Here is a 23487-nt window from a genome sequence, read left to right as displayed (position 1 = left end):
GGCTGCCAGAGGTAAATAATACATATGTTTACCTGTCAAACACCCCCGCCCCCTCCCCCCGTCCCCAACCTGGCCCGAAGCACTCTGCGCATGACCAGAGTTCTATTCCGAATGAATGCTTGGCTCATGTAAACGATTGAGGAACAGGAATACTTTTATTCAGGTGCCATGTAAACAGTTGGCTATACATTTCTATTCGGAATGAGTTCATTCTGAATGAATAAATATTGTGCATGTAAACGCACCCACTGAGTACTATCAGTGTATACTGTAAAGCAATTTAACTTATATACTGTAATTTAATTTGAACATAAACACTTACCCTACCTTTAAGCATGTCTTGCCAGCACAGAACCATTACTATTTTATCATGATAAGCGGTATAACACTACCAAGATCTTCGTGTTTCAACGGTAGCCAAGTTTTAGTAGGATTGGTACATTGATCCGAACTTCTCGGAATGGAAGAACACACCACAGCTGTGTGCTCTTTGGTTTAGGACTAACAGTTTATCGTGATTGAGGATGTTGCCATAACTATCATAGCATATCCAAACAAAGCTAGGCACCTCAGGAGTTTCATGTTCCGGAAAGCAGATGATCTACTCAGCACATGACCCTCCTTCTCATGAGGCATGGAGAGATATCTGTTTCCTAACTGGTATTACCAAGGGTTCATTTTCAATTCTTGATAATATATTTAATATATTCACCCAGCATTTCTTATATGGTTAGTAACATAATGTATATATTACCATGGAAAAACACCTTCACTGGCTTGATATCCAGACCAGTTATGTAGTAGATGACCTCACTGTATGCCAGTTGAAACCAGTATTTTACCAAGCTCAGTGAGCTGTTTTGGCAGGGATCCGGCCTGGTAAGTAAAAGTTGGACAGATGATGTTGCTTATCTTGTGTCAGACAGATGGTTTTGTGGTTTGTAAGACTTGGAAAACAATTTCAGGAACAAACGGTATCAAAGATACCAGGAAAAACAGCTCTGGGCTGGCCCATAATTATATGGTTTCTTAATCAGTACATAGCAGCGTTGAACCAAAGCACTGTGTCCCTGCCATTGTTTACTCCACACCTCTTTCCATTTAGAGAGACTTAACCTGTAGGTCTTCACCTCCTTTTGTAATCACATTCCACTTATCTCTCTTCTAATTTTTCTCTTGCCACATGCTTTACATGTAGGAGGACCTTGACTAGGATTCCAATAGAATGTGTCAATACATTTCAGGGTGTTGTAAATAATAGCCGACGGCTAATTGATAACATTTTGTAGGCCTAGATATTGATTAATAGAATATTATAGATATTTTATAGACAATATATTTTGGCATAGATCCTTATTTTCAGAGAGAAGTTGCCCATACATCAGTGCATTTGATCCAGTGCAGTAGAACCTCTCTCTGTGATAAATGAGACACCTCTCCTCTCTTGGCAGGTGTACATGTTTGCCTGTACCTCCATTCCTCTATGGAAAAGCCTGCTGTCACTCAGTTGTATAGATTTGAATCCATTGTCTCTCTGACTGTGCTGTTCTGTTTGTCCTGTCAAGAGTGAGAGAGAGAAGAGGGAGCGCTCAGGGAGAAAGGGAGGGACCTCATTGTCCAGCTGAAGACTCAGCTGGATGACCTTGAACACTTTGCCTACCAGGAGGGAAGCTACGACTCCCTACTGCAGTCGGTAAATTAAATCCTAAACTTAATTTAAACTGTGGTGTAAGCTTTACACTGTCCTCAAGTGTTTGTTTAGGCAAAATTCATAGTGAGCATTCAATGTGGTATTGTTTCCCTGTTATTTTAAATGCCTAACAAATCACATGTCACAGTTGTTTGACTGTATTTGCTACTCCACCTACAGTACCTGTCTTGCATGATTCAGGTCTTCATTGGGCTGATTTAGAGTCCACACATGTGTGTGTTGTGTCAATTATTATTGATCAGGGTTAACCCTCTCAAGAGTCCCTGCATCATTTTGGAGCCTTTTTAAATGGTAAAAGCTGATTTCATGTATTCAGATTACAGTCGAAGCCTTGAAAATACCACCAGTAATGCAATCATATCAGACTGTATGTTATTGAACATGGTTATGGGAAAGTTAACTGTTAATATTGACTTAGGTGATCATTTGCTCTCTCATTCTATTCTATGCTGTGCTAGTTGTGCTATTATTGTTACATGAATATAATAGAATATACTTTATTCATCCCTGAGATGAAGTTGGGTAGGGAAAGGGCAATGCCTGCCAAACATTGGTCAATCATTTATGAGTTTTTCTCTAGTAAAGTAGTCTAGTAATGTGAGTAAAAGTCAAGGCTTGCAAGACAAATGTTGCCATTAATTTGCTGTTCTGTTGTATATTTTCTAAGCTGCACCAACAGACTACATCAAGTACTGATTATTAGCTATCCTAACTTAAAGGTAGGGTAAGTGATTTGCAATTATTCAAATAATTGCTAAATGGGTCTATATTCTGATCTATATTCACTATAGAGTGTTTGTTCAGTAAAAGGAGTCTCCCATATTTCTCCATCTCTTTATTTTACTGAAAATGCATTTTCAGTGCTCTCTCCTGATTGGCTTAAATGTTGTCACCTACCTGAAAATGTACTATATTCTCTTTACTAAAGAGCTGGAGAGACCCCTGTGACCGAACAAACGCTCTGTAGCAATGATTACTATCAGAATATAGTACTTTAACCTTTTTAACAAAAAATAAAATAAAAAATCACTTACCCTACCTAAGTCCACCATTCTTGCTCAGTATTTACTCCTCCTATTTCTCTAATAGACTGTGCTAATAGTTGTGACTGGAGCACAGGGCAACGCCAATCCAATTGGACAGCAACAAGCATATAAGATTATAGCATGGAGTGGAGTTATTGAATGGCAAGAGAGGTAACAATCAGTAAAAAAAAAAAAAAAGACATAGATTATATTACTATCCTATAATGTAATATGACTACACTCATATAGAGACACAAACATTTTGGATGTACTGTATTTGAGATTTTTACTAAAATGACATACACACTTTTATTTATTCTGTTATAGAAGTCTAGCAGGAGTTCTAGCTCGCAATATGTGATGATCACCACTACTTCTGAGGTCCCAGCAGCAAGTCTAAGAACAACCTGTCACATATTGTTATCTAGTGTGATTAATTGCTCATTTTACCTCCTTATACTGGCATTGGTTTAGCTCAAGGTCAAAACACTGATTTATTTGACAGTGGCAAAATTGAGTCAGGAGAACGCTAGCTAATGGCTTTCTTGTGACACTTGTCAGCCCAGCTCAGTGTTTGTGTTGTGAGCTGGTGTGATCAATTGCCGCTATTGACTCTACAGTCTCATTCCCCCTCTTCGGTGAGCCAAAATTATCTGAGCAAGATAACAGGCCATGAGTGAGAGTGGGAGGCTAATGAAACCCTAAATCTATGCTCTGCAAAAGCAGAGTTCCAGACAACCGTAGTGGAGGCTCCTGAAAGCTTGCTGTTAATTCACTATTTATTTCATCCAATGCATCTCAGCAGGCTTTCAGCTCCATAAGTGATTCTTGTCCAGCGTATCTGTTGGAAAGGATTACACCCCAGAGACTAAAACTCATTTAAAGAAATATAGTTTATTATAAAAGTACTCACAAGGGATGCCATTAAACTTAGGCTGAGCTTGGCCCAGAGTACATTTTTGTCAATATAATATGTTGTGTTTTGGCTTAATTTCAATCAGCAATCTCTTAAAAGGTTTTTTCCCAATAAATGACAAGGTAAGGTACTGACTTGTGATGGCTTTGATAACCTTTTCTATCCACTCACAGAATTCTAGGTACTGTAGATACCTGAGGTTATCAGAATAAAATACATTTGGTGCTTTTCTTTTTTTCAGGCTCATTCAAAACCTGTGTTTTCCCACTGGATTCATTTCTGGCTCTCCTCCATGGCACGCCTAAACATGGACCATGAATAACCCATGCCTTCTAAAGAAAACCTAGCACAATACATTTATATTTTTTTAATGGGCAGCACATAGACAGCAGAAAGCCTGACCAATATGGGATTGATTAATTATTGATCCTGTATTGATGCCCCAAAGAAGAATGATGCTGGTTGTTTTCACAGTGGGAGTGGTGTATGGACCTTCCTAAATGTTTTGCATTCCGTGGTTGTCAGAACAATTGCTCATGTTTTTTATGTAAGCTTTCTGCTTGGAGATATTAATGAAACTATAGGTTCGGCCCGGTATGAGGCCCTCACATCTAGTGTTCGGGCCACTACACGGCCCTCATACCTCATAGTGTTGGGGGATTTGTCAGAGTACCTGTTGTACCCTTCTGCCTGTGTCCCTTTTGTGCCCATATATGGAGATCTCTGTATCTGTCAGTCCTTGTCCCTTGATGTCATCAGCATATGCCCATACAGTATATGGGCATATATGGGCATATTGTTTGGATCGGCTGTTCGGGACAACTGGATATCCGAAATACTCGATACTGTCAGTCCTTGTCCCTTTTATACCCTCATACGGAGATCGCTGATGTCATCAGTATATGCCCGTATATGGGCATGCCCATTTGTGGCCATATATGGAGCTGGCTGATTTGTTTGTGCCTGATGCCATTGAGGTTAGACAACACACTCCATATTTGGGCGTAGCTGCATTGGGAACTCTGGTTATGGCTGAGTCATAGTGACATGACCACAACAACGGGGTCCCCCGGCCTGCCCTCCCACCCGTCGTCCTCCCTTAAGCCAACTTTAGTATAGGATAACGCATCAAAGCCCAGGCCTAGGACATGAAATGTTGCATGTTTACTGTGTTTGGTTGAGCTTAACTTAGAAACCACATTTTTCAGCCTGGTGTCCCGTCTGCACCTACCCCCTCTTTTCCTCTCTGTATTAATGCTTCCTGCAGAAGCCTAGAGAGTTGTCTATGGATCCTGCAACCAAACTCACTTTCACTCTGTCATGCCAGGTGCGGGTCAATCAAGGAGAGAATCTGTAAGTAACTTGTGGTTTATTTTGCTGCTTATTTGCATAGTATATCAACTTAACTTTGTTGCATACAGGTGTAAAAAAGTGACTGAAATTCTTTGTCGTACAACCTCCATCATTACAGTGTCAAAATAATTGGAAAGAGGTGGATAAAAAAGAAGTAGCCTGTAGACATGGTCAAGACGATCTGCAGCAGTTCAAACCGAGCATCAGAATGGGGAAGAAAGGTGATTTAAGTGACTTTGAACGTGCCGTGAACCGTTGATATAAGGCAGGATGGATCCATTCTTTCATGTTGTAATGTAGACAACCAAATACTGACCCTTCTGTCCGAATGTCACAGCATAAATCGAGTCTCATCAGACCAGGGCAGGCAACGTTTTTCCAGTCTGTGATTGTCCCATTTTGGTGAGCCTGTGTGAATTGTAGCCTCAGTTTCCTGTTCTTAGCTGACAGGAGTGGCACCTGGTGTGGTCGTCTGCTGCTGTAGCCCATCTGCCCCACGGTTTGATGTTGTGCTTTCACAGATGCTCCTCTGCATACCTCGGTTGTAACAAGTGGTTATTTGAGTTACTTTTGTCTTTCTGTCAGCTCAAACCACTCTGGCATCAACAAGGCATTTTAGTCCACAGAACTGCCGCTCACTGGAATTTGTATATTTTTTTTGCTCCATTCTCTGTAAACCCTAGAGATGGTTGTGCATGAAAATCCCAGTAGATCAGCAGTTTCTTAAATACTCAGATCAGCCCGTTTGGCACCAACAACCATGCCACATTCAAAGCCACTTTCTTACCCATTCTGATGCTCGGTTTGAGCATCAGATTGTCTTGACCATGTCTTTTTTATATTTCTTTCATGATCAGCACTTCATTTGAGTTTTACCTTTAGCAGAACAAATAATAAAACAAATATACAAAACGAGAGTGTGTGCGTGCGTGTGTGTGTGGTATGTATAATATTGCTATCTATCCGTGTTGTTTCCACGTGTGTAAGTTGCATCTCTGTTTAAAGACGTCACTAACTCATGAAGGATGCATGAAGAAATGTCTCTCTTTTTCTGTCTGCAGAAGACCTTAGTAAAGAAACTCTCGGATGGTTCAGTTTACCGTCACTGATAAAGGCTGGAGTCCTTGAACGGCCTCTATCATATAATGGCCAACGGTTTTGTAAGTTGCCTAGCGTGTGTCTCCCACAAAAAAAACTCCCAGTGCCTCTCTCTTTTCCTCTGCCCATATCCACCAGTCTGCACCTCAATACCATTTTCATGAAACATGATGGACCGCATCTCCGTCTCGGTCAAAAACTAAAGTTCATTGTCCAGATGTAGCATGCATAGACTGAGCTGTACCCCAGCAGCACATCAGTGTGCTGAACAGAGATAACGTGGGGGGCCCGGACGGTTGGCGTAACTGTCTGGGCAGTCAGGCTGGTAATCCAGCTTGACAGCGTTTTGCGGGTTCGACTCCCAATCCCGATGACCTTTGCTTTGTCACCCGCCCATCTCTCCCCCCATTTCCTGTCAGCCTACTGTATTCTATCAATAAAAGGCAAAAAGCCACAAAAAAAAATCTTTAAAAAAAAAGATGATGTGGTGTAGTAGTGACTGGCAGTTTAATTGTGATTAGAAATGGATTACAAAATATGAAACAGGGAACGAGCCCAGTTCTTCTCAGAAATAGCGCCCAGTTCTTCCAAACAGCTCAAGTTCTCTCAAGTAGCCTGTTCTTTGGTTACCCTGTCAGAGCCTTTTGCCCACTATGATACTGACCTGCAGTGCTGTGTTGAGTACTCTAGAGGGTGCACAAGGCCAAACTATGAATCACATAATGTCACTATCAAGATAATGGGACTTTTAAGGGCGCATTAATTGTTTTGGTTTGATTCAGTTCCAGACAGCTACAGTAGTGTCTGCTTGGAAGGATTTTGTCACTGTGGTGCATTGTTTTTGAATATTAATCAGACTGTAGAGAAATTGCAGAGGCATTAACAGTTCTGTATTTGATTGCCTGTGTTTGATTGTATGAATCAGATAAGTACTGTTTTGATTTCAGAAAACTACTATGATTTAATTGGACACATAATAAAATGAAAAGAAAAAAAGAAAACCTAAACAAATGCACTGCTTGCCTTGTATAATGGCTCCCAAGGCCTCATTTTCTGCTTTGGACCCCCCCCCCACCCCCCTACAGGGTGGTTGATTTCACTTTCCCACCACCACATCCCTCTGCAAGGTGCAGGTGCTGATGTTGCTGTTCTCTTCCAAGAAGAGAATATTCATGGGACTCATCCCCAATGACCATTGTGGCTTCATCAACAGCATCCGGCAGGTCATTACCAATCAAAAGTAGGTCCAGCAGCACAGAGCACTGAGTTGTACTAAAATGGTGATGGGGGAATGGTGGATGTGGAGAAGGGAAAGATGAGGGGGAAATTGATTGCACACTCTGACTTAATACTACTTAATACATTAATAGAATTAGGTAGGGCTGGGCAATTAACCAAAATTATATTGAAACCGATATTTAGAACCAATAACAAACTTAACCTTGCTCATATATAGGTTAATCGAGAAGCAGGTTCCTTTTGTTATATACGTTTTTTATGTATATATCCATTCTGGCTCCCAAACTGTGGAATGAACTCCCCATTGCAATTAGAACTGCAGACTCACTCCCAATCTTCTGCCGTCTCACCTCTTAAGACTCCACCTCAGCCCGTAGCACTTGCTATAGCACTTGCCCTAGCCTTGACGACCTTGCAGCCTTAAAGGCTAAAATGTAATTTAGATAGAATGTTATGTATATTCTGTATATTGGATATTCTACTGTTAGACTGAGACTGGTTCTTGGTTTACCTATGATCCTAGATTACTATGTCTATGCATTTGATGTATTACCTTGTGTTGTCCTTGCTTACTGTAAATCGCTCTGGATTAAGAGCGTCTGCTAAATGCCTAAATTGTAAATTGTATATATATTTTTTTCTCATATATCAGCAAATCGACACTGAAAAATCCTAATACACCTAATACATTTTTCATAATTGACTAAATCAAGTTGTCAGATCAACCGCTTAACCATGTGTTATACTTTATTGCACTATGGTGGCGTACTAAAAAATGCCTATCTACAAGCTCACAACGCATTGTGAGTGTGTAGGTAGCCTATTGTCACTATTTAAAGCATTATGGTTTAAATCATTTGGGATATTGATTTACAGTCATATCGCCCAGGCCTAGTATTAAGTGACCACATTTAGGGTCTGTGTCCATTCCATGGAAAGTGTTTTTTTTGACCTGCCATGCATTTCTATGGTAAAGACGCGCTGGAGCGCTCCTATTTCAGCACACTCTGCGTCCACCGTTTTTTGGCATAGCATCCTGGGCGCTGCAAGCACAAAATAGTTCACATTTTAGAGGCCAGTGAAACTGTTACAGTGATTACCTCTTTTTTATATCTGTTAATTATTCAATGTACAGAACTTGAATGCGCATCATAGCATTGACCCCGAAAAGGGTCAAAAACGAATGTGTCTACACAGCTGTCATGTTTCTATCACTGCCGATTGGACCTGGAGTCGATAAATGCCTGCAGGGCTACTGCAGAGTCATTGGAATGAATAGCGATTGTAACCTTAACCACTAAAGACGAAAGCCAGATGTTAGTGGGTGTTAGTGTTTTTTTTTGTCCAGTGCAAAAGAGGTTTAAGAGTAAAATTAATATGGTCAGTAGAGAAAAGATATTGATGTTCCAGTCTAGAAAGGGGAATGTATATGTAATATAAGATAATACAAGGAGACAGTGGTAGAAATGGTAGAAAAAGAGATAAATGCACAACAGGGAGGCCAGAAGGAAAAGAGATAATGGGACGTGTGATCAAGGAGCATCAGAGAATAAAGTTAAAAAAGAAAAGAGGAAGCTGATGGATTTCAAAGAGCCGGGTTCTAAACTAACTAAAAGGAATTCTAGCGACAAAACGAGCAACAAAGTAGGCCCTGGGTGAATGTTATGTCATTTTCTGTAGCTACTACTTCCCAGCTCCCCTTTGGCACACTCACCGCACCACACCACCCGAGAACAGTGCTTAAAGAAAACGTTTGTTTGAGATTATCTCTCTTTTTCCTTCAGGTCCTCACATTAGCTTGCTTGGATCCTGTGGTAGAAATGCTCTGTGCCTCAGTGACAATGTGGTATCTAGTCACAAAGAAGACATACTGTATGGTTCAGTAAAAATTAAGTCTGCTATTTGTTTACATTAGTTACATTACATCTGTCCTCTCCCTCTTATTGTTCCCATAAATGTTGATGGCTATTGTTTACTCGTCCTGCATTTTATTGCTCGAGGAAGAGTGTAAACCTACTGCGTGCATATATGTAACTTGGAGACTTGAATGTGCATCAATGCATTTAGGGAAAGCAGAGGATATCAGATTATAATGAAGACTTATTTTTCTTCTTTTGCCTCTTGTGTGCAATTACATATTCAACGCAGCATTGCTAATGGGGAATCGCTACAGCAATCTTTACATGATTAAAATTTCAATTTGGGGGTAGTTGTTAAGGTTTCTCTGTGGAAGGCCCAAAGCAGCATCTTTTTGGCAAGTAGATTGGAGATTGTTCTTTCCACAGGAAGACCAAATTGAATTTTATTTCCTGAAATGTGATATGTACTCTAAATCTCTATCAAAGAGTTTTTCTTTTCTTCAGGTTACTGGGTTAAAGAGAGAAGATTAAAATGTTTACTGCTAAAGAGAGAAAGGGGCATTTCTATTTCTTTATTTTTTCTTTGCAAAAAAAACGATGCTGCGTATCGTGTTGTAGCTAGTAGGGAGAAAATATAGTATGTATTTATATGGCAGTATTCTCATCCTCAAAGGCTCTAGGCTGACTAGTGAGGGTGGTATGGAGTCAGCTTGTTAAATTTCAGCAAGACGAATGGAGGACGTTGTTTTGTTTTACTATCTTCCTTACAGACTTTGCAAGGGGGAGGGTACATTTTAATTTGTGCTTACAAGAAGGATGATGTCCCTCCTCAGTTGCAGGGTGAAGCGATGTATGAATCAGTTTGTGTGTTAGCATTGCACAATTATCAGTTCTTATAACACATCCTGCAAATGTCATTTTATTGTGTTGTTAAAGTCAAATAGCAAATTTTCCTTCTCCCCAACTTTAGTCCTTGCAGTGTCCCCAGTGTGTTGTCCCTGCCTCTGCCAATCCTTATTTGTTGGTCCTGAGGATGGTGTAGACTACCAACGTTTCCTCCGATTCACATGGAGTGACCTGCTGCTTCTTTTCACCTGACAGTGAGCAGTTTCATGCTATCCCTCCCTCTGCTCCCTGTTGAACAGGTGTTGGCCTCTTCACTACGGCAACTGCAAAGGAGCAGTGGGGGAGAGAGAAAGTCCTGTACCCTGGTGCAGTTTGAGAAAAACTTAATTTAATAGTCATTGTTTTTTTTATGAACAATTGTACATACAAATGAATTTCAGTTTTCCATTCCATTTCAGTTTTCCGTTATAAAAATGTGTAATGTGATGCCTCTTGTGACTGGTAGTCTATTCTGCACATTGTCAATGTATTGTGTGGACTGCGCCATCTGTCTATGTATTGTGTATTTATGTGTTGTAATTTTTTGTCCTGATGGCTGCTTGGTGCAAAATGAATTTCCACAAGGACAAATAAAGCATCTATCTATTAAAGGATAGTTTTTTATATCTTTATGTTTTTTTCAAATAGTTCTTACTCTTAGAAAGCAAATCAGAGTTTGCCAAAATCAGTGAAACCTTTATAAAATAGAAAATCTGAAACGGCCATGAATATTGCAATCTCAGCTATATAGAGTATCTCTAGTATAAATCAGTACTTATGTTTTGAGTTTAGGTCACGATCGTGTCAGGTCAGCTTATTTCACTGAATTTGATTAGCAATGCCTAGAGGAGGGTGCAGGCTGGTGGCATATTAAGAGGAGTGCGGTGGTTGTGCTCTGCACTCGATGTGTGTGAAACGCAATAAACACTGGTGCTCCAAAGAGTATAGCAATAGTTCTTGAGTTCTTGTTTTTATAAGAAGGATATCACCAGCCTTAATATTAATCATTAGCTTGTAGATCTGTTGTTTTTGGCAAGCGATACTACCATCGTAGTAGGAGCATAAATGAAGCTTCATTTCATACTTGGTCACACAAGCTTTCTCTGCACCGACCGAACCACACAACCCCCCTCGCCCAGATGGCATCGGGAATCTCATGGGGTGCCGATTGGACGTTCTGAATACATTTCACATCGCCCAACTCTAGGTGGCAATATACAGTCAAATAAACAATTCAACAATTGTGAATCCAACAAGTGTGTTCAATGGGTTGAAATGCTGTTGCATAATCCATAGGAGAATACAGTGTGTGTATAGAGACATTTGGAGGACACATTCATTGCTACTGTATTTCTTTCTATCACCTTTTTCCCAGTCCAATTCAATATGCATTATTGGCAGGAAAATTGCATGAACAATATAATCAAAAGTGTTTAAAGACGGGGTGCCGTGATTTTCAGTGATTTTCATCAGGTATTATGGTTATACTAGGAGGAAGATTTTTTTCAAAAAAGTGTACAGAAAGTGTTAAAATTATGTTTTTATGTGTGTTCATTAAGTATACCAGGTTCTCACCTTAGCACCTCCTCCACCACCTTAGCACCACCCACCTGTCCTAGTCCCTCCTCCTCATGCCCACACCTGTTGTGTTATGATAATGAGGGGGAGGGTATATTTTTACTGTGTCATTAAATGGCTGTTTTTCTATTGCCACGTTTGACCCTCAAGGTTTCAGCCTCCAGGAAGAAACTCAAAGTAGTCAGAGAAGACATAAAACACCATAAAACACCACCAGGGGGCTTAATGAAGTTCTATCAACCACATAGCTAAGGAGTAAAGGGTAAAGGGTATGTGGGCTCATATAAGCCTCAGGGAGCTGAACGCCTCTGCCTTACATAGTTTCGGGTCACCCTTGGGCAAGGTGTAGCACCCGTTAGCCCCCCTCATCAGGGTTACGAGACTACTGCCTTGTAGTGAGGCCCCGGAAGGTTAAAGGCTAAGGGACCTCCCCTGACAAGAAAAGGGTGTCTGACAATTTAGCAAACGACAAGATCATGAAGAAGATCAACCTCATAGACACATGAAAAACAGAAAAAGTGCAAAACCATGGCACCACCTCTTTAAGTAACTGTCTGTACAATTTTGGAAACATCAATAATGGTCAAATGTAATAAATGAATAAACAGATAATCTGTCTATCAATGTCTGTCTCTGTTTCTGTTCCTGCAGCTGGGTAGTGCTGGGGGTCCGATGCCACCAGGCCAAGTCCCCACCCAGAACGTCAAGTGGGCCAGAAGGCCCACTGGCCCCATTCCCTCTGTCTCCCATGGCAACGTCCAGCAGCAGGTAACGTTAATCCCCGCTTGTCTGTCAGTCTGTCTGCCTGCACACTCCTCCTCTCTCAACACTGCTCCTCCTCTGGCTGCTGCATTGCCATCTTGATCAAACCCCTTTTGGTCCGGGGGTCCCTGGATGTCTGCATGCCCTGCTGTGAACCCTTTCCTTCCCTTTCTTTTTTCCCCACTTCTCCACATCCCTCCCCTTCTCTTGTCTCTAGTCTGTCCTGTGTCCAACCTGGTGAGGCTTCCAGCCCAATTTATACTTTGTCTTTGTACAATTGCCGCATTCGGCCAAAATAGAATGTTATAAACCTTGCTATTTTCACAGAGCAATGCTGTCATATGACAGAGTATAAATGTGTCATTAGCATAGTGAGGAAATATGCAGTGTACTGATGTAGCTGGTACACACACATAATAACATCACACACACACGCACACACACACACACAAACACACACACACACACACACACACACACACACACACACACACACACACACACACACACACACACACACACACACACACACACACACACACACACACACACACACACACACACGTCACTCTAATTCACTGTTCAGTAGTAGTCTGGTGGACAGCTCATTTCCACTGAACAGCATGTTATTTCTGTTTTCGGTCACTGTTGAATGCTCACCATCCCTAGTATGCCTGTATAATGTTTGGTTTATGAGAAACACATTTTCATTTGTGTTCACCAGCTGGCATCCATAACGTTAAGCATTCGGGATCTCACCGTTAACGGTGCACTGCCCAACCAGGTCACTCAAGGTGGACATGCCCAGCTCCACCATTCTCCACCTTCCGAACCCGGGAGCCAATCTATGCAGCCTACTCCTCAGCCAGCAGCACCAGTAAGAGCACAACATACTGTAATAACTATTTCAGTAATGTCCATTACATGCATCAGCAGTCATTAAATGACTCACCATGCAGTATATGTCTCTGAGTAAGTGACCTTTATGGTTCTGCAAAACAAAAACAAACGTTAACATTTTGGAGTCTGTGTGTGTGTGTGTGTGTGTGTGTGTGTGTGTGTGTGTGTGTGTGTGTGTGTGTGTGTGTGTGTGTGTGTGTGTGTGTGTGTGTGTGTGTGTGTGTGTGTGTGTGTGTGTGTGTGTGTGTGTGTGTGTGTGTCTCTCTCTCAGCAGGGTGGGGTGTCTCCCACGCCTGGCATGATGCTTCACCCAGGTTTGGGGCAGCAGTTGGTACATCCAGCGCCAGAGGAGGTAGGGCTCCAATGCAGTGGAGACAGTCTCTATTAGCTACTCATCTCTCCTCATGAGTGGGGAATTTCTAAAGATTCTGCAAGTTCCGATTACCTCTGTACATTTTTACTCCACAAGTAGTTTTTTTGCTTCCAAATGACGAAACATTAAGATTTTGCAATGCTGCGAGTTCCCAGTTACACTTACTGTATAGACTTAAAGGTAAAACCTTCAGTATTCTAATACTAATTCTAATAATAGAAAATACTCACCAGTATTAAACTCAAGTCCCAAGGAGTACTTTGTGTGTTCTAGTAATCATATTTTTAATAAGAACAGGTTATGGCTATAGTAATAACTTCAATGATTAAAAATGAATTAACAATACATAATTGATAGTGCCATACTGCGTCTCTGAAGGACGTGAGCGTTTGTAATACTTTACGAGACAATGTTGTGTTCCGTTTCATTGATGGAAATATATGCAGACTACTTAATGTTAATAATCCCTTTATTAACCCATTAAGACCTGAGGCCGATTCTACAAATCATTTATGTCGGGTGGAAACCTTATATGTCCAAAACTGTTACTTTTCAGGATTCAACTTCATGCTTTAATTGGTTAAAACAATACTACTTCAATAAGATAACGCACTGAAATCTGATGAAAGTCAAGAATAGTGAAAATAATGCAACAGTCAATGAATTAAATCATTGGTTGTCTGAAATGAATATTGATCAAAACATATACAATATAAAACCAGAGAATATAGGCCAAGTTGGCCAACACAAGGATTCTGTATGGTGTCATCCCAGGATGAGTTGAAATCCACTCTGTGGTGGGTGTAGGGCTGTCAAGTTGCAGCAATGTTAGCTGTTGCTTTCTCTGTGGGCCTGGTTGGTTGACGCAGACTGACAGTGTTCTTATGTTATTGACAGTAGTATAGGGCCTCACGCCCGGTGATGGTGCTGGGGTGAAATCTCTGTCTGAACTATCCCTGTAATCCCGTAATGGATGGATTGTCTGGTGAAAGTGGAGTTTACACTGTAGATTGTAGTCTTGCTTTGAAAGAGGAGGGTTGTCTGTATGCGAGTGCACCCTGGTCACAGGAGCAGAGAGAATCGCTGCCAGCGGTTGGTTCCAGGATGCAGTTCAGATGGGATGGGCTGTGCAGGCCTAACTGAGTCAGCTGAACCAGGGCAGATTGCTTTATGCATATGTTAAATGGCCTTTGTTAGTTCAGCATGTTACATGTTTTTAAAGGTTCTATGACATTCATTTTCACTTTTTTTATTTTGTATGTTTTTTGGGGGGTTTTATGACCTCAATTACACCCAAAAAACCTGAACTTGGAACATTCAGTGGATTTTCTGTGGTCTGGGGTTTTCTGAATAATTAGGCTGAAAAGTAATCTGAGATTGGCCCTTGGATAGTGAAGTCACAGGCCATTAATCCCGCCCACTCCCCTCCTCCTCCCCTACGTGTTGCTACCTTGTCGTGGTGGGGAGGCTTGTGTGCCTCAGTGACCCTGAGGGCTATACCGGCAGGGGCTAGTCCCCTGGCAGGTTCAACCAAGCCGGGCAGGTCTCAGGCTAGAGGACAGACGAAGAGCAGCACCTGGCCCTCCAGGTTGGGGGTTTGGCGATGGGCTAACTACCCGTCCCCGGAAAAACAAACTTGTTACAGAAACCGAAACTATGCAACAGCAAACAGTTAGGACTCAGGATTAATGTTGGGAAGACCAAGGTCATGAGGCTCAATACCAAATCCCATCAACCGATCACACTTGAGGAGAAACCCCTGGAAGATGTGGTCGAGTTTGTCTACCTGGGAAGCAACATCAGCACAGATGGAAGAGCTGATAAAGATGTCGAGCTGCGCATCAACAAAGCAAGACACGCTTTCAGAACACTCCGACCTGTATGGCTCTCTTCCCAGCTCTCCAGAAACACAAGAATCTGAATCTTCAATTCAAATGTAAAGTCTGTCCTTCTCTATGGCTGTGAAACCTGGAAAACCGCACCAAATCAATCACTGATAAACTGCAAGTGTTTATTAACAACTGTCTCAGATACATACCGAGGATTTGGTGGCCCAACAAGATCTCAAATGTAGAACTGTGGAGATGCATGAAACAGGAGCAAATCAACACACAAATCAAATTTAGAAAGTGGGGATGGATCGGCCATACACTTAGAAAGGATCCGAGTAATATAGCAAGACAAGCTCTGGACTACAATCCTCAAGGCAAGAGGAAGCCAGGGAGACCAAAATCCAACTGGAGGCGGTCCACACTTGGTGAACTGACCAAGACGGGGACCTCCTGGCATGAAGTAAAGAACATTGCGCAGAGGAGAGTGAGGTGGAGATCCATGGTGGACGCCCTATGCTCCCAAGGGGGCCAAGAGGATTAAGTCAAAGTCAAGACTCCCCTCCTCGCCCCTCCCCTCCCCTATCCTTTCCTTTGGGGGGGCAGAGGTGATGATTGACAGGCAAAATCCCTCAACAGCGACACCCGCAGGCAAAGATTTCTTTTTTCATTGCAGTTGAAAGGGCTTTAGAAATGTGAGAGAAAGACACCTGCAATGTTCACTAGAGTGGAATTTTCAGTTAAAACTTTTTATACACGTTTGAAGGACCATGAAAAAGACTTTTAATGTGTTGTAAAACTGAATGTCATGAAACCTTTAACATCCACAAAAGAGAGCAATAGTTCGATAATTTGCATAGCCTTGCCCTGAAAGCAGAGAAAGGGGAGTTATTTTGAAACAGAGCTTAATAATTTCTATTCTACTGTAATCCTATCTAGCTGAATTATTTTTTCCCCTCCTAAAACATAATCATCAGGTATTATGGTTATACTAGGAGGAAGATTTTTTTCAAAAAAGTGTAGAGAAATTGTTAAAATTATGTTTTTATGTGGACAGGCCTCCAGTTCATTAAGTATACCTGGTTCTCACCTCAGCACCTCCTCCACCACCTTAGCACCACCCACCTGTCCTAGTCCCTCCTCCTCCTCATGCCCACACCTGTTGTGTTATGATAATGAGGGGGAGGGTATATTTTTACTATGTCACTATAAAGGGCTGTTTTTCTATTGGCACGTTTGACCCTCAAGGTTTCAGCCTCCAGGTAGAAACTCAAAATAGTCAGAGAAGACATAAAACACCATAAAAACACCACCAGGGGGCTTAATGAAGTTCTATCAACCTCATAGACACATGAAAAACAGAAAAAAGTGCAAAACCATGGCACCACCTCTTTAACAATACTTTAAAAAATGATTTCCCTGTTCATTCTGTTGCCACAAATTAAAAAGAAAACCCAGACACATTTGCAGTGTTTCTGTTTTTGTTCTATGCTACTTTTTGACAAGGCACACAGGAAATGTTAACAGGTGGGAGTCAGAAGGTGTGTAATGTGCAGCTCAGTTAGGTTAGCTACTGTAGCGCCATGGCAGAGATTCAGAGAAAGCAGAGAGGTCAACCTTTGTGGAAGCACTAAAATAATTTCAATTTTTTTTGGAGAAAGGGGTAAGAACATCAAATGCAAATTATGCCTGGGTGTCAAGTGTCGGTTACGTTCTATTTGAAGTTGCATCTCCAAGCCAAGCAACTACACATCACTGGTGGCCACTCCGGCTGTCTACACTCTTGATTTGATATGTTCTTGTAATCGGAAATACCTGTAAATGGGATATTGTGTTATTAGCCTTCATAGTTAAAGATTATGGACCGTATCAGTGACAATAGTCAATACAGTGCACTGTAGGCTCATTGAGTCAGGAGGGGTGAAATCCCAGTTGCCTATACTCCCTCTTGAAAATATAACCAACTTGTGCAAGAAATCTCAAGCAGGTTTTCATTTTTGATAGCACAAAAGTAATATAAAGTAACAAGTTACTTTACAGGTAATCCTGTAAAGAAACTCATTACTTTTTAATGGCAGCAATCTTGATCCTTTTAGTTTTATGATAATTATCAACCTCTCAGACGTGTGACTTCCATGATACCTGTAAAAACAACAAACATGAAATTAAACAAAAATAACCACAAAATTCACTTTTATTCAAAACTCCTGTCAAGCCTTTGTCTCAGAGTAGTATACTGTGTAGAAGAGAACATTCCTGGGTGCTCTGGACCTTGTGTGTAATCAGATAAGAATTCATAAGATGACCAATGAGCAATGACTGACTCAGGCCAAAGGGCTAAAATGCTATTTGAAATCAAACAGGACGTGTGGATTGAGCACGCTGGTGTTTTATGAGAAGAGAAGGGAGGGAGAGGAGGCCATGTGAGGGTTCCGGTTACATGGCGGCTTTCCGACATGTCGCCTTTCCGACGTTAACGAACCCTATACCTAACCCTCACCCTAACCCTAACCGCACGCGGAAGCCACTAGTCGGAGTGGCGAGATGTCGGCATGGAAGACGGTTACCGAGGGTTCCATTGTCCTTCTAAGAGTCCATATGTCTCTACTGGGATAGATATTCATATAAATATATCAGTAAAGGCTGTGTACGTGATATGATTGTACCTGCAGGCTTTCATACTACACCTTCCTTCACGATTTAAACATTCTGGCTTTTCATATCAGTAACTTTACCTCTAACTTAACTCAATCAATACATCCTCCCCTCTCTCTCCATCCTTCCATCATTCTCTCTGCAGGTCAGATGTTGATGGCTGGAGGTCAGAGAGGAACCGTTGCACAGCCAGGAATGCCCCAGGTCTCCAGCATTATGGAGGATGAGAGGAACCGTGGCACAGCCTGAAATGCCCCAGGTCTCCATGCAGCGTTATGGAAAACGAGATTCTTATATGGACCGTATATGATTTTTTAACTTTTCTTCACCGTTTGTCTGTCATTTCATTGAATTGAGCCCACTGAGGAGTTGTGCTTCTGATAATTTGCTCCTCAGTACCTGTTTTACAGTTTGTTACTGTAGTATAGATGATTTGTTAACACTTGCTATGCATCCCATGTCTACCACAATTGGCAATGGGTGTAAAAAATGGGGTTACAAAATCGTGGGATAACAATTTAAAAGTAAAAAATAAAAATAATAAAATAATGTAAATAGCTTAATGGAAAGCAACTGCATTCAATACATGTAATACGTGTATGCTATTGTTGCTTATAAATAATCTGAAAAAAATAATGAATAATAAAGTTTTGATATAGGAACTCCATTTAAATGTAACTACATTTGCTTTGCTTTCCTTTCAAATATAAGGTCTGCAGGTGTGAAATCGACAAAGTTGGTGAACAAGGTCAAATGCGATGTGGTGTCTGCCATGGCTTCCTAATGCTGGATGAGAGCAAGTTCTCACACAAATGAAAAGTGAGTCCTCAACGCAAAGGACATACAGAATATTCACACCTTGCTATAAATTCTTAGTTTGATACTACCTGTTTTTAATCCATTAGGACCTGAGGCCGCTTCTACAAATGCCTTCTAAACCAGCAGTTCTGACACTTTCAAGATTTTTCAAAAATGTTCAAAAATAGCAGATCGTGCTTTTAGATCTGCTATTTTTGAATAGCCAACGCTAAAATCTATAAATGACACGGATGCTTTCCCGGTTGTAATGGGTTAAGGAGCACTGGAAGACAGCTCCATGGTGCTGATCCAGAATCAGTCCTTAAAAACTGGTCTGAGTGAAAAATAAAATAATGATGTGTACATTGTGCAGACACAAGAAGTTAATAATTATGTTATTCACAATACTGTCCATCTGATGACCAGGTCTATCTAAAAGAAAAAGAAAAAAATTATTTATCTCCAAAGTCATTTTACTTAATATGGACAATTTTGTATTGGTGCACACTGCACAGCGATATGTGTTGTTTGATATTTGACCAGTCTCCAAAATCTAGTCTTTCTTTTGAACACAGTTAGGTCCCTTCAGGTGATTGAGAGACTAAAATAGATGCAAAGATAGACCCCCCCCCCCCTGCCAAACGGTGTCACAGCGTTAATGTTAACTACTCCAATATGTCGTGGAACCATAGAGAGGGCTCTTGTGCCAAGTAGTCCTACCAGATGGCATCACTTGGCCATGTTTTCCCTGGCATAACGTACAATCAGGCTGACCGCATGCGCGCAGGACACTACGTCCACACATATGTGACCAGAAATAGATTTTCACTCATAAACAAAGACTACCACAATCTCATGCACACACAAAATCTTGCACAGTGGTGGACAGTAACTAGGTACATTTACTTGAGTAGGCTACTGTACTTAAGTACATTTTTGGAGTAGTTGTTTTATTCCTTTCAAGCACATGGCTTTCACTCTGCTACATTTCAAATAGAAATACTGTTCTTTTGGCTCCACTACATCTCTAGGAAGGGACTCTTGGGACCCAAATTCATACAAATATATGAATTAATCACTGAAGCCCCATTTCAAATATAGTGAAAATAGGTGATCTACAGTACAAGCTATTTTCTTCTTTTTCTTTTCTAATTTTTTTGTTTTTTAATTTTTGGGGAAACCTTAAAAATGTCAATACAGCAATGCATTAATATTAAGTCGTTCACCTAAAGAATATTTATTTTCTATCAATTAAACACCCCCCATGAAGTTCTGAATTCATGGAGATTTGTTTGTTTTTGTTGCATCAAATTATTGGCTTAGGAAACCATTTTTTTGGTCGAACTACTGCTTTAAAAAGAAAATGTACTTTGTAATTTGTACTTTTGAATACTTGAGTATACCGGTATTTACATTGTCCATCACCACTGACCACCATGCTAGTCTGGCACACATCCACAAATGTTTGTAAGCTAAAAACAACTATCATAATGTGCAGTACCCACAGCCACCTGTTCTTTCAGGCTCAGAGCCCAGTGAGCTGTGTGCACGTGTGCGGGGAGATAATGCACAGAGTCCTGAAGTTTGCTCAATCCTACAAGCAGATTCACGTATCGGTTTGTACCATTTTATTTATATATTTTTTTAACACTTGCACACTATGTATAGTATACAGACTTGGATTCGCACACGCAGCAACAGGAAGTGATGTCAGTCCCTGTCACCTGGGAGACAGAGACGGTTGCTAAGATACCATGACAGTGGGTTCTTGTTTCTGAGCTTTTCCTCGCCTTTCACATGGACTCACATGCACAGATAGACACTAGTCCCTCAGTGGCCAGCGTTCTTCTCTGCCTTCATCACTGTGCCAGTCTTCCGAGCTCTGCTCACATATGTCATTTCATCTGCCTTATTTTGTCAGAATTATACTTTGTTGTGACACCGTGTGCAACAAAATATATCAAGCCCTTGTCTTTCTTGCATGTTTCTCTGACCATCTATCTACACTGTAAAATACTGTTTAACCATAATGGACCCTTATAGGTGCCTTTGCCCCAAAGGACTCTTGTGGGACCATTTGTGACCCCAGAATTAAATGAACACTGAGGATTTTACTGTGTAGCCATCTCTATGTTACCTATCTGAGTTTACGTTTTGCAGACCCTTATTTTATTACTACCAGTACTTCCATCATTATTTATTGTTAACGTGCATGCATCCTGAAAGTATCGCTTACATTGTGACATTTGAATGTGACCAGACAACTGTAGGGAAGACGCCTGTCAAGTGCAGCAGAGTGTTGGCCTTCCTCTTGGAATAGTATGTGTTTGTGTCGGTGGTGGGGGGCATTGTAAGGGACGAGGACTTGGCGTGGGTGGGTGCAGGCTGGAGACAGAGATTATATAGCCTGGTGCAGAAGTGCTGTTCAGCGTAATGGGGTTTATGAGCCTGAGGGCAGAGTTTGTTTTACGGCCTACCGGAGGAGGTGTTGACAGGAACGAGCAATGTAAGAGCAGAGAGAGAGTCGGCCTTATTATAAAGCCTCGGCCCCAGCAGTGAGTGTCGTGTGAATGTGTCGTGATGGATGCGGAGTAGATGAATTTAGCCTCCAGGTGGATGGAGTTGAGGGAGGGGATGTTTGGAGGGTTGGGGGCTGGAGGTTGAGGACTGTAACACCTGGAAATTGGATTTGTCCTCAGCGGCCTAGTGGTCGAGTTCCACTTGGCCTGTAGGTGTGGGCAGATCAATGTGACTTGCCCTAATGGATGTGGTTGCCAGGTAGGATTGTCTCATAAGAGAGGCCCTGTTGGCTCCAGTGAAACAGACGACACAAGCTTGGTTAACTCTGTGTTAGAGAGAGGCTCTTCTTTCGCTGTGGAGGAAAACACAGCATTAGAGAGTATAAAGGTACTAAGCTGTGGAGCGATTCACATCCTCACTGGCTCGCTAATCATGACAGCTGGAATGTTCAATTTAGTATAGTAACATATGGTTGCTTGGGCCATGCTGTTTCACCATCAGATAGAGCTGAATTCGCCCAAGGCTTTGAAGGTTGCGGGAAGTTCAGTGTTGAGATACTGAGTGTGTGTGTGTGTGTGTGGGGGGGGTGGGTTCAGCAAGTTCTTGGCTAATTTATACCAAGTCGTACAACTGGTATCGTTTACCAGAAATAACGATTTTCAACATAAACACGTGACATGATGCACCACGTTCTATTGGACATCTGTTATTTTCAGTGACAAGGTCGTACGACCAAGTATAAATTAGGCTTTAATCCGGCCCACTTCACATAGCCTCCTCTCACCATGCTGCTCCAACATAGTGGTAACTACACAGACACTGCGTGGAAAGCCAATACAATGCAGGCACTTCACTCAAAAAAGAAAAAAAAAACAGTAACAGCCACACAGAAGCCGCGGGACTTGAACATATAACCCTGGGCAAAAGGCACGAGTGAGCGCATCCCCAATATGCCAGCACAGCACTATGCACACATGGGAAACACGAGCAACGCTTCATCCACAGCGCAGAGCAGAAATACTTCGATAGCAAGCGTTCTATCTTAATGCAAGGTGCATTAATCCTCACAGTGGCTCCCATCTTTATTCATTTATTGGCCTGCGGTGTCCATTCAATCAGTCACTTAAAGGCTGCCCTAACGGACACAGCCCCACACAACACAAAGGGGGGGGGGGCTTTACTCCACATCACAGCCCGAGTAGGCACTGCAGTATAGACACAAATAGAGAGTAAAGCCTAATTTATACTTCCTTGCACAACGGTGTGGTGCACAAAGTATAAACTCGGTTTAAGAGATAAACATTGGGTCAGAAAGAAGGGCATGTGAGGGGCTGTTTTAAAGGAGGGGGGGGGGGGGGGGCGGTGAAGGTGACGAGAAAGCAGATCAAGAGTGAGCAAGATTGAGAGGTTTGTGGGGGAGAATGGTCAATATCAGGGGCACACGATAGGGAGGAGAGATCCAGGCCGACAAGTCCACGCATGAGGTGTGTGTGTGTGTGTGTGTGTGTGTGTGTGTGTGTGTGTGTGTGTGTGTGTGTGTGTGTGTGTGTGTGTGTGTGTGTGTGTGTGTGTGTGTGTGTGTGTGTGTGTGTGTGTGTGTGTGTGTGTGTGTGTGTGTGTGTGTGTGTGTGCGAGAGAGAGAGAGAGAGCGCAAGAGAGAGGGGAGGGAGCGATGTGGTGTGTGAGAGTTAGAGCGAGGGAGGGATATCCACTGCACTGTTGTGTGACTGGAAATTTAATAGAGAGAGAGAGAGGGAGGCAGGCAGGAAAGGAGCAGGGGAGGGGAGAGAGACGGAGACAGAGAGACGCAATGCAAAAGCACTGCAAGTAATTTCCCCCGTTTGTATGGAATTCCAGAGGACTAGCATTTAGGCTCCTAAGATAACATTAGTAAACCTTCCTGCATGAGGGGGTAAGGGGGGGGACGACGACAAACAAACAGCCAATTGTGATGAGCCAGTGTCAAGCAGGTGAGTGCATTGTGTA

The sequence above is a fragment of the Gymnoscopelus microlampas genome (genome assembly GCF_963454915.1).
Source record: "Gymnoscopelus microlampas genome assembly, chromosome: 11".
NCBI lineage: Eukaryota > Metazoa > Chordata > Actinopteri > Myctophiformes > Myctophidae > Gymnoscopelus > Gymnoscopelus microlampas.
The sequence above is the reverse complement of the archived record's forward strand: the minus strand, read 5'-3'. Positions refer to the sequence as shown.